Here is an 18730-nt window from a genome sequence, read left to right on the forward strand (position 1 = left end):
ACTTACTGATCTTCAGAAATGGGTCTTTGGCTTTGAAAATTGATGCCACAATGTCCCTGTTCATTTTTTAGATGCCACATAAACCTTCCTGGCTTTTATAATGAGTCCCGACATCAGTGACCCATTTTTCTGCCTCGGTATTGAATAATTAAGAAGTGGATATCCGAGATGTACTTTGCAAATGTGTCGGTCTGTTTGATGACAACATATAGGCTTCATCCCTCAATATAGTTACAGGAAGGCTTTTCTCCAGTTTCTCGTTGCCTTGTCCTTGGGTCAGCTTCCACAGTCACTTTTCTAGGCACTTTTACTCCATTCTCACTTTGTGGCAAGGCTTCCAGCCGACCCCATGTTTCAATTGCTGTTGTCTGAAGGCTGTGTTATACTCAGTAAAAGCTTCATTTGACTGATTTCTTTTGCAAAAACAGCAATGGATCTCACCAGTTGGCAGTCCTTCTCTGTGGTGGCAATTCTGCAATGCTTGTTCCAGATGTTTGGAAGTCCTTGGGCAGGATGTGAAGTGGTTCTTCCTTTGTATCAACTTTATCAGGTGGCCCAGACAGGAAACACATCAAAGCCAGAGCCCTGGTGGTGCTGTGGTTAGAATGCAGCACTGCAGGTTACTTCTGCTGACTGCCGGCTGCCAGCAGTTTGGCAGTTCGATCCTGACCGGCTCAAGGTTGACTCGGTCTTCTATTCTTCTGAGGTTGGTAAAATGAGGACCCAGATTGTTGGGGGCAACAGGCTGACTCTGTAAAGCACTTAAAGAGGATTGTAAAGGACTGTGAAGCGGTATATAAGTCTAAGGGCTATTGCTATTGCTATCAAATAAGCTAATTCTATTTTATTGTAAAGCTGTATTAACAGAATCTTACAAGTCTGAAAGTCCAATTATTCAGCTGTCATTCTCACAGGGTCCCTTCTGAGCTTCTTGGTCTGCCCATTATGCAGCTTCGGGCTATGTTTCTTCTTATCTGACCATTCCCTAGGTAACATCTAATATAATAATAATAGTAAAGTTGGAAGAGACCTTGGAGATCATCTAGTCCAACCCTCTGCTTAGGCAGGAAACCCTATACCATTTCAGACAAATGGCTGTCCGGTCTCTTCTTGAAAACTTCCAGTGTTGGAGCATTCACTGCTTCTGGAGGCAGGTTGTTCCACTGATTAATTGTTCTAACTGTCGGGAAATTTCTCCTTAGTTCTAGGTTGCTTCTCTCCTTGCTTTGTCAATCTCTACACAACATTACAATCTAGCATGTTTCTGGCCTGTGAGCTGTCACTAGAAGAGGAAGAGGTGAGTAGAACAAGATCCAGGACAGTTCTGCCCTGACAGAGTCTACTTCTGGAAATACTGAGCCCTCGGGAATGTTGCCATTACTGTGGACAATGTTGGAAAGTTGAGGCAAGGAAGCACCAGGTTGTGTAGAAAGCCACCTTAGATAGGACGACCTGCTTAGAAGGAGACTGTTCCCAACCAATTGTCAATTGTATCTCAGTGAAGATCGTCCCTTAAGGGTCTACTAGGGTTCAGTGTGAAACAAAGCAACTTTTATAGCAGCCCAGTCTGCCTTTCCAAGTCACATCAGTCTGCCTGGAATTCTTGATCATTTCCCAAATGCTTTCTGTTTTGCATTTTGAGCCAGAAATGCTGACTTTTTGAACTCCAGGTAAACTGGGATTGCAACTTCGCTTTCTCACTTCAGCGGTGAATGACATCCACTTTGGGGAAAAAGACTTTTAGCAACAAGCCTTAAGGGCTGGGACTTCTCACCTTTCATCACTGCTTGCCAGCAAACAGAAAGACTCCTCCAATGATTCAATCTTCACTTCCGACTTTCACCCACTGTGGTTTGCTGGTAATGCATTGCTTGGATGACACACGTTATCCAAAAGAGAAAATAGCTGTCAGCCCCTGCTAATGGGAACATTCTCCTTTCCTTTGGAAGAACCCATGCTGAGCTCTGAAAAGCAGGAGGCCAACTTCAGTTGGCTTGAGGGCTTCATATGGCATGTCTTTGGCTGGGAAACAACCCATTTGCAGTATGGTTTCTAGGAGTTTTAAGGGTGAAATGGATAGTTAAGTATCTGTAAGACTCCTTGTACATCTCTCAACCTGCCCCTTGCATGCAAATAGGAGGCCCTGCTGTGTTGGCCCCTCCCTCTGGGTGCATGCTGGGGAAGTGTCACCCTTTGTGAGGAATGAAGAAATGCACCATCGCCTGGAAGTGGCCAGCAAATGGCCCTTGCCTACTTCACATATCTGGCTTGATGGGCTCTGCCCTGGTCCCACCCCTTTCTGCCAGAGACCCTCAGATCTGTCCCACTCCTGCCCAGGCCCCCATAGGCATCCTTGACGCGAATGATGTAGAACTGGCCACGCCCACCCAGTAGGCCACACCCACTCCATCCACACCCACCCAATAGGCCGTACCCACCTGCCCTCCCCCTGAGGGCAGCCGCAGTGTTGATGCAGCCCTCAATGAAATTGAGTTTGACACCCCTGCATCATAGCCATTTATTGTATGCTGCTTTAGAAGCCAATAATATTTTTTCCCCCTCCTTGTTAAAGATAGTTTAGAAAACTGTAATACTGAAGCCTCTTATCCTACAGTACTGTACATGATCCACTATTTAAAAGTTATGACAGCAGGTGCCGGATGTTTTACACAGTAAGCCAGTACTTACAAGCATGAATTTATATCTACGTGATGTCTGACAGGAATCTGTCCAACTAAGCAGAGATTTGAATGAACGCCAAATCGGATCTGGCCTAGCAATGCGGGTGTGTGAAACTTTAACCCGACATTCTTCAAAGCAAAGATGATCTGGGTAAGTGGGAAACGGGCATGGCTGGCATCTCCAGAATAGTTGCCATCTCTTCACCTTCTATCTCACCAAAAGTAAGAACTTATCTCTCCCCCTCCCAACTGGAAATGATGGGAAGCATAGTCCAAAACATCTGGAAAGTGCCAATCACTTGCACCTGATCTGGAGTTGCTCTTGCTCTTCCAAAATGCAAACCCACTCGTTGAAAAATCAATCAGTTAATCAGAATAGGGAGGGGACCTTGGAGATCTTCTAGTCCAACCCTTGTTCAAGCAGGAGACCCTACACCATTTCAGATACGTGGCTGTCCAGTCTTTTCTTAAAAACCTCCAATGATGAAGCATCTATAACTTTGAAGGCAAGCTGCTCCAGTGGTTCATTGTCCTGACTGTTAGGAGGTTTCTCCTTAATTCCAGGCTGCTTCTTTCCTTGATTAGTTTCCATCCATTGTTTCTTGTCTTGCCTTCTGGTGCTTTGGAGAATAAGTTGACTCCTTTGTGGCAGCCCCTCAAATACTGGAATACTGCTATCATATCACTCCTAGACTGTCTAGAGAAAAGAATATGACCCACTCATATAAAATAAAGTGTTTTAATTTCTTTCCTTCCTTCTTAATCCTGATCCTCTAATTGACAGGGGCTAGGATATGCTTCCATCTCAGCCCCCTTGCAAAAGGACGGAGCTGTTTTTTCCTCCTCTTTCTCACTCTCTTTTTCCCCTCTACAGCACAGGAACAGCAATCAACAACAACTCCCACACACAAACTCAGAGTTCTGCTGGCCCTGTTGTTATTTCATGTTTAGCGGTTCCGGTAATTAAAAATGTTTGTGCCAGGCAGAGAGTTGACTCTCTGGATGTCAAGGGGGGTCTGGGAAGGGGCTGCAGCTGCTTAAAGCCAAAGAGTCCACCTATATTTATTTGGAATTACTACAAATGCAATAGAGCTTGTTGAATTCAGCAGTTATAATATCTCTCTCTCTCTCTCTCTCTCTCTCTCTCTCTCTCTCTCTCTCTCTCTCTCTCTCTCTCTCTCTCTCTCTAATATATATATATTGATCCTTTTCATGGATACACATCTTTCCTTCATTCTCCAAAATGTCAGCAAACGCAAGTAAATACAATGAAAGACCACCTATGACTCCCACTCTTTAATTTCCCATGTCCCATAAAGGGCATCGTAGACCCTCAGCCAAAGTGGGGGCCTCTGTCTTTTAGCAACATTAAGAAAAGATATTCAGCCCTTAACACCCCCTACAGTTTTGCTGGAAATCCGAAGACTGTTTCTATGAATCTTTTGTCAATGACAGCAGCATTGAAAAATGCTGAAAACAGCGCTGAAAAATCCTGGCTGTTGTTCTTTGACTTTGTTTGTCCCCCTAAGTCAACTTTATCATCTTCCTGTCCAAAATTTTGTGGTACAGTTAAAAAAAAAAAGTATGACAATATAATTTCTACATACATTACAGCAATCCATCCTGGAAGATTGATAGGTGCTTAGAAATCTGTGATCCTCTTTCTGCTCCACTTCAAAGAAAGAAAAGCTTGCTTTCTCTCTCTCCTCCCGTTTGTCTTCGAATTTACTGTTTGGCAGGTGCTGAAGTTGACTAGAGCTTCCTGCCTGTGGCACCCAGGACTGCTTCTCAAGCCTTACTAGGCAGCTCTGATTCTTCTGCTTTTTAATTTCTGACTCTCTCTCTCTCTCTCTCTCTCTCTCTCTAGCTTATTTTACAGCAACTCCCCTTGCTTCCAACTAACACCCATAAATACTTAAAGAGACAGGCAGGCTAGCATCAAGAGCTCTTTGCCATAGAAACAATGGGGCAAAACCCACACCCAACATTTTAGGGCCATCTCAGCAAGTCACTTTTATTAGTGTGTAGAGTTTTATTTATGGCTGGTTTATCCTTATCAAACCTCATCATTATGATCTTAGAGGTCTTAGACATTAACAGATACGTGATGCGAATGCCCACGATAAAGCAGCTTGGTTGCAACATGGAATGTTACAAACATAAGTGGAAAGTGACCTGCAGATGATAGCAGATCTGGCCTTCACAATGGAGGCTGTCCCCCACCCTGGCTTCCATTGTCTCTGTTTGCCCAAATTCATGTTCATTGTATGAATGGCACCATCTAACCAACTCATCTTTGCTGTCCCCTTCCCCTTTTATCTTCCCTCTTTCCCAACACCAGGGTCTTTTCCAGGGAGTCCTGTCTTCCCATTTGGTGGCCAAAACATTTGAGCTTCAGCTTCAGTATCTGTCCTTTCAAAGAAGAGTCAGGGTTGATTTGATCTCCTTGCAGTCCAGGTCCAAGTGGCTCTCAAAAGTCTTCTCCAGAACCATAATCTGAATGCATGAATTCTTCAGTGCTCAACCTTCCTTATGGTCCATCTCTCACAGCCATTTATGACTACTGGGAAAACCATAGCTTTGACTATGTGGACCTTTGTCAGCAAGGTGATGTATTTGCTTTCATGTTAGCTTACATCATATCCACAGGCTCACATTCTTATCTCATCTAGATAAATCGGGTTCATCTAAGGCTTAGCATATCACCCAAAGCAGTAAATGCCATTTCTCATTTACAAGAACCAAGAACAAGCTTTGCTTTCAAATTTTAGTTTCCGCACAAGTAAAATGAGGCCAAGATGGTGGAGCAGGTCTATTAAGCAGACTTCTGATATTGTGTCAACTCAGCCTCCTTTCTGATAGCCTCATAGGCTTATCAAGATGAAGCTTTAATTAATTTGAGGGCAGGACAAGAAGCAATGGCTGGAAACTAATCAAGGAGAGAAGCAACTTAGAACTAACAAGAAATTTCCTGACAGAACAATTAATTAAAGGAACAACTTGCCTCCAGAAGCTGTGAATGTTCCAACTCTTGGAAGTTTTTAAGAGGAGATTGGACAACCATTTGTCTGAAATAGTATAGGGTTTCCTGCCTAAGCAGGGGGTTGGACTACAAGACCTCCAAAGTCCCTTCTAACTGTTATTCTATTCTATTCTATTCTATTCTATTCTATTCTATTCTATTCTATTCTATTCTATTCTATTCTATTCCATTCCATTCCATTCCATTCCATTTGATTCTATTTGATTCAATTTGATTCATACCTGTACATTATTTTATGATAAGAGAAGTAAATTTTGCTTCACCATAAAAGTACAAGGACTTCTAAGATTTATTTTTTGTCAGTTGTGCTGTTGAGTCTGTCATGATTTCACAAGACTCCTGAGTTCATATATAGCATATATAATTAATAAAGATCTTGAAGACTTATATCTCTTAAGAGAAAAGTGACGTATAGATATAATAATAAAACAAAAACTAAAAGTTCACCTCCAGTCTGTGGATAGATTTAATTAATCCTTTTCCCTAACTTAAATGAGACATGGATCAGACGGCATGTCTTCGGAATCCAAAATCTCATTAAGGTTGTGCAAGACTTTAAGGAAAGAAGGGAATTCTGTCTGAGTGCGAGCAAAGTGAGAGGGTGTGAATTAGTGTGGTTCAGCTGTGTGTTTTCTTTCTCCCATCTGAGCTGCCTACATTAAAAAAAAACGTGCTTCCATAAAATAATGGAAGTAATTGGATGTTGCTATGCAACCTTAGAATTCTCCCACTCCATCTTGCAACTTGTCCTTGGCTTGTCTTAATGTGTTGTGTGTATGCATGCACTCATTAGCAAGGGCTTTTTAAAAAAAAGTTTTTTAAAAAAACAAACAAACAACTGACCATCATGTTTTAGAACATATTTTAAGCACATGCCATTAGTTTGTCCAAAACTTTAGGTTACACTGAGACAGAAGAGAGATTGTTGAATTAATCAGGGCCTGGCTTCTTCAAAATTCTATTTTCGAAAATGCCAGTCCTGTGTTTATAGGACATCCTTAGCATGAAGAAAGCAATATTTATTTAATGCTTCCTAGAAACTGATATGCAGAAGGAATAAGGAATAATTTCTAGTAAGATGCCAGAAAAAAAAAAAACTTACTAGATGTATTGTCCATGAAATTACCTGCCAATTCCAATGAAAGCCGCTCTTTCAGACTTGTGATCATGAATCCGATGAATGGTGAGGTCCTTGGTGCTTTCTGAGCTTGGTGCTTTTCTTGCAGACGTTTTATTACCAAACTAGGCAACATCATCAGGCAGTACCAAGGACTCCACAGGTTAATTTGAACTGGATTGCTGCCAAGGGAATACTGGAGTTGGGAGGATATGAGTTAAACTTGTAGACCTATACTGTTTACCTGATCCAAAGCAACCTTATCAAAACCTATTAGTTCTATTAGGGAGAAAGACATACTGGTAGTTATGCCTCTCTTTTCCCCTTTTTTAAAAAAACGTTCAGAGTGCATAGGGCGGGGAAGGCTATCTTTAAAATCAGGAAAACAGTATGAAAGCAAAAGATTAATCTTCTCTTATAGAATAGAATAGAATAGAATAGAATAGAATAGAATAGAATAGAATAGAATAGAATAGAATAGAATAGAGCTGGAAGGGATCTTGGAGGTCTTCTAGTCCAGCCCCCTGCTCAAGCAGGAGAACCTATACCGTCTCAGACAGGTAAATGTCCAATCTCCTCTTAAAAATCTCCAGTGATGGAGCGCCCACTATTTCTATAAACACAGTCTATTAAGTTCTCAGAACTTGCTTCTCTTCCTGCAGACATTTTATCACCAGACTAGGTAACATCATCAGAGAATGGGGGGAGTGAACTCTGCCATGCACTGATTATGTTATCTGGCCCGATAATGAAATATCTGCAGGAAAAAGGACAGTAGCTCAGAGAACACAAAGAATCCAACAATGCAACCCTAAGTTGCATATATTAATTTGGCCCCCACAAATTTATAAGTTCATTTTCTTCCGATTTCAATGGGATCTATTTGCATTCAAGCCCATCAGCCACTCCTAGACCAAAATCCACTTAAAGCTGTGGTTCTTTTGGATGAAGGTGCCTATTGTTCAGCTGTAGCACATGGATGAGACAGTTCTCTAGTTCTTCTACTTGGAAGAAAAAGATGTTGGCCTGTAGCCACTCTAAACATCGGGGCAATTACTGTCATGTTGATTACAATACTTGTCAAGTTGTGTTTGAATTTATATAAGGCTGAACAGCATGGTGTGTTGCAGTGGTGATGATGTTTAAAGACTAAGTGTTGATTTTTCTCTGACAAACAGATCGCAATAAAGAGAGAAGTTGCTAAGAATCATTACTGCACAGCTGAGGTAAATATACAAGAGATTAGACTAACCCAGGGGTAGGCAGCCTTGGCTCTTTTATGACTCGTGGACTTCAACTCCATGCTGGCTCAGGAATTCTGGGAGCTGAAGTCCACGAGTCATAAAAGAGTCAAGGTTGCCTACCCCTGGACTAACCTATATCTGGGTTTGAATCCAAAGCAGTCTTTCTCCAGCTAGATTTCCTTCCAGATATTCAAGACTACAACTGTAAGACTTTCAAGCCAGAATCTGGAAAGCAAAAGGCTGAGGTAAAAGAATTGTGACTAAACAAAAATTAAACCAGTCTCGTTCAGATGATGAAACCAAAGGATTCTAAATCCACTTTCTTTGGACAAGAAGCTTTCTCTGAAATTCTTATGGTTTGGCTTCTTGCATTAGACAAAACTTGCATTGGACAAAACTCAGCATCACTTTTTCGTGCGGCTGCTGATAAAAACAGGATCGTCAACATCCAATAACGGATATGGCATAAGAAGAAGAAGAAGATTAGCAGCACAATGGCCAAAGGGGATTAAAATGTTCTGTCTTCAGTTGTGCATTCTAATCTAATAGGACTTATCCTGGCTTCCTATACTCTGTTTAAATGCTATAGTGTACATTGTGATGAGTTCCATCTGTAAAGCTTTTGCAGAGCAGGAAGCAGAGACAGACCAGCAAACTAAAGAGAATACAAAAATAGAATCATCTTGTTGGGAGAATCATGGAAGTCTTCTAATTCAACCCTCGATCCAGGCAGGAATTATCAGACCAGACAAATAATGGTCCAACCTTTTTTTGAAAACCTCCACTGATGGAGAATATGTAAGTCCAGGATGATGAATGTTCCACAGCTTAACAATTATCACCGTCAGGAAATTCCTCCTTATCTTAAATTTAGATTTGTTTTCCTTTCCCTTCCTTAAGCTTCTGTTCATTGGTTTTAACCTTGGTTTTAATTAGAAACCTTAGTTCTTGTCCTCACCCTACCTTATGGGCATTATGGAGGATAAATACACAGTCATTTCCATGTACAACCTCTCATGTACAAGCAGGCTTCTATCATGTCCTTTGCCTTCTGTAGGCCAACCATACCAAGATCTTGTAAGCACGCATACTAGGATTTACTCTGTAAGTCCATCTTTGTAGTTCTCTATACTTTTTCTTCAGCGTCCTTCTTGTGTTGTTGACCAAAACTCAACATGGCATTTCAGGTAGAGTCTGACTAGTGCGATATAAAGCAGAATTATTATTCCTCTTGATATCATACCTCTCTTGATGCAAGCCAAGACTACATTGGCTCTTCTGCCAACTGCAGCACATTGCTGGCTCACGTTTAATCTAGGGTTTACTAGGACACCCAGATCCTTCTTAGAAATCATACTGCTGAGCCAAGAACTGCCTATCTTGTTCCTTGTGTCTGGTTTTTGCTACTTGGGTTAAGACCCTTTCATTTCTCACCGCTGAACTGCATATTAATTTATTCATTAAACTTCAATGCTGCCCATCTCGTCAAGGGGATATTGTTGAACATTATCAAACCTAGCAACATCCCTTTGAACCCTGAATCTCTCTTCCGAGTTACTAACAATTTGTCCCTCTTTCTATGATCTGCAAATTTCCTGAGCATTCTTTCTATTGCTTTGTTAAAGCTAGTCATAATGATGTTGAAGGCTTTCCTGTCTAAGGCGGGACTAGAGCTGACAGTCTCCTGGTGATTGGCCCCAAATCACCCAGCCAGTTTCTATGCCTAAGGGGGGGGGGACTAGAACTCCCAGTCTCCCAGTTTCTACTCTGATGCCTTCATCACTGGAACAAATTGCCTCTCAATGCCCATCTTAACGCCCATCAATATAAATCTCTCCAGTAATCCAGTTTACAGAGAGGCTTGTCATCCGAAAATGAGGTCCGTAGTGTGATTTTACTTCTTGGTTATTCAGCCAGCAAATCGTGATTCTGAAATAAGAGGTTTTTATAGCCCTTCTGAAATCCTCATTGTCAACAGCTCGCTGGTTGCAAAGGTTATGGTTCTAACTTTTCCAAGTGTCATTCTTCCTTCTGTGTTTTGTCTTGACAGTGTTTTCAAGAATATTCATATTAAAGTTGGCTTCTAAATAAAGATTCTTTCATTTCTGTGGCTCAAAGCCCAACAGAAAGGAGAGGTTTGTCTTTCTTTCAGTGGGTGTGGTAAACTCTGTTGATAATCCTCCCCAGGGGACATGTTTTCTATTTGATCTTAAGCAGATGCTCTCACAATTCAATTTTGGACGCTTCCTAGATTCCTCCTTGCTCAATATATAGCTTCTTTCGCAGCTAGATTTCCTCCCCCGTTTTTTGTTTAGTGTAAAAACCTCAAGTTCATATTAGGCTGAAGGAAGCCCAAGAGATGTTAATAAAAGAGGGCAGTTTTCATCCTCTGACAAAACTAACGGTGTCCTTTGGCCACTGCTTATTTGTATACAGCTCTTCAGTCCAAATGCTCATAAAACAGGAAACAGATCAATGCACAGTTCATATATCTCCATAGACAATTTTGCTGGACTATCACTATCCCAAATTTTCCAGAAGACTAGATGCCATTTTATGTTCGGACACTTCCTATATCTTCCCAATGCTCTTCTGTTTTTCTTGACCCACAACATCTGTTATGAAAAAGGAGATGCTCTCCTCTTGAAAGTTCAGGGTCATTCAGCAGCCTTATTCTGCATGTATAGTTCTATTGCTTTTGTGGCTTTATACAAAGGTGGAGAGCTTCTGGATCTTCTCAGGTGGCTAAACTACAACTTCCAGCAGCTCTCAACACTGACCCTGCTGGCTGGGTGCTATGAATCCCAGATAATTAGGGATTTACAGAGGTAAAGTCTTCTAATCTAGCTCAACATCTGGTGCCTACATGTACATTATTTCCATGGATTGTCATTGTCACCTTCTGACATGCATTTTTCAGCTCCCCTATCTAGCTTTGTTGCCTTGGGTTTCCTGGTTCAAAATACTAATCAGATCTAAACCTGCTTAGGTTTTCAAGATCAGACAGGTCAGATAAGTATTTGTATAGTGAGATTTTTGGTGGTTTTCTTGCAGACCTTTCATTACCAAACTAGGTAACATGATCAGTGCACTGATGATGTTACCTAGTTTGGTAATGAAGCATTTGACCACACAATTGAACCCTGAACAAATATTTCCATCTATCAGTAGTACCACCACAGCTAGGGCTTTTTAGTAGTAGGTAATTCTCTATTTAAAATTATCTCCTATTTTTTCCAGTCCGGGTCTGGTTGAAAAAGAGGACAGGCATCCCAAAAGAGAGTAGGGATCTTAATTTGTCCTTCCTTAACAAAAAACCTGGCTCAAATATAGGCTGACCATAGACCAGACATGTCAAACCCGTGACACCACGTGACATCATGTGACATATCGGAGCTTTTCCGCTGTGACACATCCGGCGCGCGGGCCGGCAGTTTGATACCCCTGCCATAGACTAGGCTACAATCTGTTGAATTTCTATTGAAAGCCTAATAATTATTTGTAGAATTTGTTTCTATAGCAGGTGCAAATTACATGCAAACCTTGGTCCTCTATGACTTATTTGTAGATGATATTGTTTTTAGTACCACCACCTTAGCTATGCCTTTCAGTCCTCTTTGCCTTTGTGAAGCTACAGTAAACCTTAGGAGGCAAGACATAAATTGGCTGGGAAAGGGTTACATCTGTCACCATGCAACCTTTTTTTTTTTTACATAGTGAGCTATAGGTGATATGTTGCCATGAGAACTACATAACTAGCCAGTTGCTTTTAGATACTCTCAGAGAAGGTTGTAAATGTGAAAACTGAGCTGAGCTGTTGATATGGATTTCCTTCTTTTCCCAGTTAAAGAAGAAGAAATTCTGGTGTTTGTGATAGTATGTGGAAAAGACCTTGGGAGATATGGAGAGGAGATGCTGCTTAGGGAACGGTTAGATAAGAGGGAACATAGCCTGCAGCTGGATAGTAAGTGGGGCAAGAAACTCAGAAGGGATCGTCCCTAGTTTCTCAGGCTGTAAAGGTGATGGCAGGAGAAACTTTCAGACTTGCAAAATTCTGTTGGTGTAGCTTTAAAATAAAACAGAATTAACTTATCTGTTCATGTTTTCTGTCTGATCTACCTGGGAAGACTGACAGGTGTTTAACGACATTTAGAGAGAGATTGAAGCAGGGAAAGAGATTCTTAAACCTTTGGGAAGTTTAGCCTCTTAGCAAATAGGTGGTGGAGATGTGATCTGGGATAACTTCAACTACCGTAAATGCCGGCGTATAAGACGACTTCCGCGAGCGCTGAAATCGGCGCCAAAGACAGGGGTCGTCTTATACGCCGAGTCGTCTTATACGCCGGAAATACTGGTAGTTTCCGGCGTATAAGACGACGTTCTAGGAATGCGGCCCGGCTATAAAGACGGGGGTCGTCTTATACGCCGGGTCGCCTAATACGGCGGCATATACGGTACTTGTTGAAACATAAGCAATTTCTCAACACATAGTTTGTCCCATCCATCCACCCACCCACCCATCCATCCATCCATCCATCCACATCTACTTAGTTTTCTATCTATATTATATGGGAATAACTCTAAATGAATATAAAAGAAATGCCAACTGATTTTTAGAAAGCCTCTTCTCAATGGAGCCAATCCTGATAATGGTGATGCTTTGGATCTTCTTATTACTCAGATATGTACCAGACAGTGAACATTTTGCACATGTCCATTCAGCTTTAAATGAAGGGCACTTCCAAATGGCATAGCTTCTACTCCTTAATCCAGGGGTCTTCAAACTTGGCCCTTTTATGACTTGTGGACTTCAACTCCCAGAATTTCTCAGCCAGGTACGCTGGTTGAGGAATTCTGGGAGTTGAAATCCACAAGTCATAAAAGGATCAAGTTTGAAGATCCATGCCTTAATCCTTCCATAGTAATGTGAAATGGCACTGCTGGTCATCTTCTTTCCTATTGATCTGATGGGAACACAATGTACCAGTCAATTTTCTCCTTCTAGATGAGACAATAGGTGTCTGCAACAACAACAACAAAGCCCTTAAAATATGTTCAATTCTTGCTCTGTCCAAACTATTGTCCATATTGGGACAACAAAAAAAAGCTTCACCCCCACTTGCACTCTCCCTTCCATGTTTTCAGTACATATTGTGTGGGCTGGTCAGACCTGGTGCAAGAAACTTGAATATTTGTAATGAGCTCAGAAGGCTGGTTATCCAGCTATCATTCCTTCTGTATTGAAAAACACCATTCAGAATTGTGAAGTGGCAAAAGACCAAGTCATCCATTTTGTAATCAAAGGCTTTTTTCAGCAATTCCATCATTCTTCTTGGAGGTTTTGGCACAAGGGGGCGAGTGGGGGTGGGGTGGGGTGAAAAGTTCCAAACACAGCGTGTACTTTACAAGCTGCAGGAACTGGAAGTTATCGTAAAAACAATACTATGCCACCACGGATTTTGTCCATTCTGTTTGAATAACCAAAGCCCACTCATAGACAAAACCCTGGTCAAGTTCACCCTTGTTAGAAGCTCACTATGTCTCTGATAGCACAGGTGAAGCTTAAGAACCAGCAGGACAGACAGGTGAGACCATAAATCTTATTCTGTGGAGAAATGAACTGCTTGCAAGCCCTGCGAGCTTCCCCAGTACAAAAAGCAAGATTCCATTTTATAACTTTTCCTTTGCCATTTGAGTAGGATTGCAGTTGAGACAGAAATAAATTGTCTCAGCTGCTGAATTCCACAAACAGCTTTTGAACTGGCACAGAATCCTCTGCGGAAGTGCCCTGAATATGTACCAGCTCCTTTAGTTCAACCCACATTCTCGGATAAAGTTCCTACTGAATTCCTTTCTGCCCATCTTTTTTTTTTTTTTTTAAGAACTGGAATGGGGTGAATGCCCAATTGGACAGAATGCAGTTTTTGACCTGGGATTGCCTTTCCCATTATTCTGAGACAGATGATCACATTTGGGGAGACCCAGATGAGGTTGCCTGGTTTATTCTATTCTTAGTCCATATCAGTTTCACAGTTTGAGTAGTTTTGATCTGTATCTGTGTGAAGAGAAACGTGGAATGAAGTATTTAAATAATCAGAATCTAAGTTTTTTTTTTCTTCCTGTATGCTGTTATAAATGTGCTTTATCCTAAATGACACTTGCAGTCGCCTTTTGCAATGGAAGAGGAAAGTCAGCATCAAAACCCTTCTAATTTGCAGGCTCTGCACGAGCTTATTGCAATGTGTACATTTTCTGTTATATTAGTCACGGTGATTATGTGGTAGATGAATTCCTACCGAGCAAGTTATTGTTATGTTGTTTGAAGAGGAAGTACAAGCCCTGCTGAAGACCCTTTGTCTCCTTAATCCAAACTACAGTATTTCAAATTCACTATTAATTCCAATTTTCTGAGCTTGAAAGCCTCCTTTTGTTAACATCTACTAACAAGGCAGATAGATTCATCCCAAATAAACCAAGCCCCTTAAAACGGTGATGTCTTTACCACTCTCACAGGACCATGACTAATGTGTGACTGCCATCTCCTTTATTTCGTGGTACAGCATCAAAGATCAGATACGAAATGGCTGATTTCAAATTTCACTTTGATAGCACTAGAGAAGGACCCACATTTCTAGTTGCTTTGGAAAAATACATTTTTCTGATGACTCCCAATCTTCTCCGTCATCAGGTCCTGGTGGGCTATTAGCTTTACTAGCAGTGTTACCATAAGAAAGGCTGAGCGCCAAAGAATGGAGGCCTTTGAACTCTGGTGCTGGAGAAGACTCCTGCGAGTCCCCTGGACTGCAAGGTGATCAAATCAGTCAGTCCTAGAGGAGATCAACCCTGACTGCTCTTTAGAAGGCCAGATCCTGAAGTTGAAAATCAAGTACTTTGGCCACCTAATGAGAAGGAAGGACTCACTGGAGAAGAGCCTAATGTTGGGAAAGATTGAGGGCAATAGAAGACGGGGATGACAGAGAATGAGGTGGCTGGATGGAGTCACTGAAGCAGTAGGCGTGAGCTTAAATGGACTTCAGAAGATGTCTGAACATCTTCTGGAGGAACGTTGTCCATCAGGTTGCAATGAGTCAGACATGACTTCGCAACTAACAACATAACAACAAGTGATGTTATTAGCTAGAGTTGCCTGAACAATTGGAATTAAAGGCCCAATATGTTGGGAACCCTGGACAGAAAGATAAAGTTCAGGCAGTTCCCACATTCAGTTGCCCTGCAACTTCTCAAAGAATAGATGAGGAAAAAAATATGATCAATGATTAGAGAAGAATTGGAAGGTTCTTAGAGGGCAACTTATCCATTAAGGCTTGCTAACATTACAGATGGAGAGACATCATGAACTTCTCCCTTCTTTCCCTCCAAAATGGACTTCCTGTACAATAAAAAAAAAAAGATGCAAGTATAGGAACATACAATCATTATAAACCGAAGACCCTGCTGTGTAAAGCCCTCTATGCAATTCCAAGAAAGATGCAGGGGCATTGCACAATTAATCATCCATTCTGAAAGCACTCTTGGGTGTGCAGGATATGCAAAGTGGCCGTCTCAGTATCTGCATCTATTTCTTGGTTTCATGAAGCGTTCCAAATGTCTTGATTCTTCCATCGTTCTGCGTTGTTTCTAGGTTTATCTTCACTGTCACGCATTGCATCCGATTGATGAAAGATCCTTTTTAAAACCCGTTGAAAGGGCTGGGTTAGTAGGAAGCAGGACGCTTGGAAAATAAATGACTTCTGATAAGTCACTTCTGCCAATAGGATCATAGAGCTTATTTGTTTTCCTTCTGGAAAGTTTTGCTCCGTGCTTATGAAGGATGAACGACTGATCCTTCGTCCTTTGGAGACAAAGTTACATTTTCACCTTAGAAGACATTGTCTCTATACATGCTCAAAAGCCTTCACTCAAACTCCCATCCTCCTCCCCCTATAATACTTTGCTTCTTTCTCCCATTACATATTCTTAAAAGCGTGAGATAATAGCAGATGTCTTGTTTCTGCCTCAAAGAGAGCTTTAAAAGCCTCCCGGGATGCTAGGAAACTAAATTTAGAACCACAAGTATCATCTAGGTCTAGAAAGACACATGCAGATCATTTTTCTAGTGCTTCCCTTGACAGGAAAAAGCTCTTCAAATAAGAGGACAACCGTTTCTACCCTAAATAATGAAGCTCTGAGTAAGATCGCTCTCTCGTTCACAGTTTCTTTCTCTCTCAGGTAATCATGAGTAATAATTAGAGAGGCCTCAGGGATGTATCTAATTATTGGTGGTAATTTATTAAGTTTTCATTAAACAAATGTCGTGATGAGCCAATCTCCTGCCCCAAGAGCACGCCAAAGGAACTCTTTTGTTCCTCAATTATTGGTTTAGAGACAGACTATTCAGAAAGAATGGAAAGTGATTGTTACGCCTGGAATACATCTTGAAACCTACATCCTCCTTTCAGACAGCCTGGAGAGAGAAAATGGTGCAGACACGAAAAACAATAGAATTCCACAAAATTTCTGCTCATTTTTTGCTTCTGCCTATCAATTATCCGCATACGATCTTGCACACAATTGCAGAGTGAAGGTTTTTTTAAAAAAATAAAACAAAAATAAAACAGGTTCAAAATAAGGAAGTGTAATTTCTTCAGAACTAATTGTGTCTGCTTTTCAAAATGACATTTCCTTTGTTCCATATTCAGTTCTTACCAAACATCTCCAAGGAATATAATTAAGACCTGTTCTGGAAGAGAAAAGTATATGCTAATCTTTTAATTCAGACTGCAACATCTTGAACACTCAGGATTGGGGGGGGGAGGGAATAAATTCTTTCGACACTAATGAAATGTATTTTTAAATATATGGACGAAGAATCAAGCTATACATTTTTAAAGAAGCAGAGGCACATCTGAGAGGTAATACTGACTTCCCTTCAAGATGTCCATAGGGAATGAAATCTGAAGAGACTTTGAAAAAATGTATAAAATAAGGCCAACAAAAGGAGACAGGTGGCAAAAAAAAAAAGGGGGACCAACAGAACAGGATTACTGGAGTTACATGCACAAAAAACATATAGAGGTTTAAAGGTGGATTTTTTTTTCTTCAGATTTTTCATTCTCCGCTGGATAAAGTATCAACATTGGGGAAACTGATACCAAAGGCTTTTTTGGAACCTTCTGCAGGTAGTCCTTGATATACGACCACAATTGAGCCTTAAATTTTTGTTGCTAAGTGAAACAATTTGTTAAGTGAATTTTGCCCTATTTTACCATCTTTCTTGCCACACTTGTAAGCGAATCACTGCAGTTGTTAAGTTAGTAACACAGTTGTTAAGTGAATCTGACTTTGCTTGTCAGAAGGTCACAAAAGGGAATCAAGGGATACCGGGACACAGCGACCGTCGTAAATATGAATCAGTTGACAAGCGTCCGAATTCTGATCACGTGACCCTGGGGAGGCTGCAAAGGTCGAAAGTGTGAAAAACGGTCATCGTCATTTTTTCCAGCGCCGTTGTAACTTTGAACAGTCACTATCCTGTTTTCCCCAAAATAAGACCTAACTGGAAAATAAGCCGTAGTATGACTTTTCAGGATGCTCATAATATAAACCCTATTTTCATATCTAGTGGACTTGTAGAAATATAAAAGCTTTTTGGATTAAGAGCTGGTGGAACATTCAACAGATTTTCAAGAGAAAGATAAAGTTTACCCCACAATTATTTTTATTGGGTGTTATTACAGATTGTGATGCTAAAGAAATTAATTTGATGTTGAATCTGATAACAGCTGCAAGGTTATTAGTAGGGCAATATTGGAAGAAGGATTGCTTGCCTAACTATAGAAGAATGGACGCTTGAAGTGTCAAATTTAGCAGAAATGGCTAAGATTTCTGCTTACTTGAAGGATCACTCACAAGAAAGATATATTTCGGTTTGGAGAAGATGGATAAATTATATTCAGAATAAATATGGGACTAAAAGTTTCATTTAGGCTATGAGTGAATTTTAGAGTATTATTATGATATTATTATTTTTAGTATTAGTATTGTTTAACAATTTGGAGATTATATTGTTTAATAATTAGGATATCAACTTGTTTTTGTTTTTATTATTAGGTTTATTTTCAATTTGTTTATATTTATGTTAAAGGGGAGTTAAAGCACATTATGGACTTGGTTATTTATATAGTTGGTTAATGTTAGTTAGATTATGATTATTATATTTGTAACCCTGTACTCAGCTCTGGGAAGTGGGGAAGGGAGTTTTATTTTTATAAAACTTTTTAATAAAAAAAAAACCCTACCCCAAAAATAAGCCCTAGTTAAGATCGGCAGCCAGGCAGACATATTTAGTATTGTATTTTCCCCCAAATAAGACCTAACCGGAAAATAAGCCCTAATGCATCTTTTGGAGCAAAAATTAATATAAGACCAGGTCTTATTTTCGGGAAAATATGGTAAATGAATGCTTGTTAAGTCAAGGACTTCCTGTATATGGTCCGTGAGACAATGTCATGAGAGTCTGGTGTCGTGCATATGAGTCCTAATCAAGCTGCAATGGTTATTTTTTTTTTCTTACGTTGGCAAGGATTAACTAGCTTAAGACTCACTGAAGCCGAAGCGAAAAAGAAAGTACTCTTTACATCAAAAG

This window comes from Crotalus tigris, unplaced genomic scaffold, assembly GCF_016545835.1.
Source record: "Crotalus tigris isolate CLP2741 ecotype Arizona unplaced genomic scaffold, ASM1654583v1 scf7180000018825.4774228, whole genome shotgun sequence".
Classification (NCBI taxonomy): domain Eukaryota; kingdom Metazoa; phylum Chordata; class Lepidosauria; order Squamata; family Viperidae; genus Crotalus; species Crotalus tigris.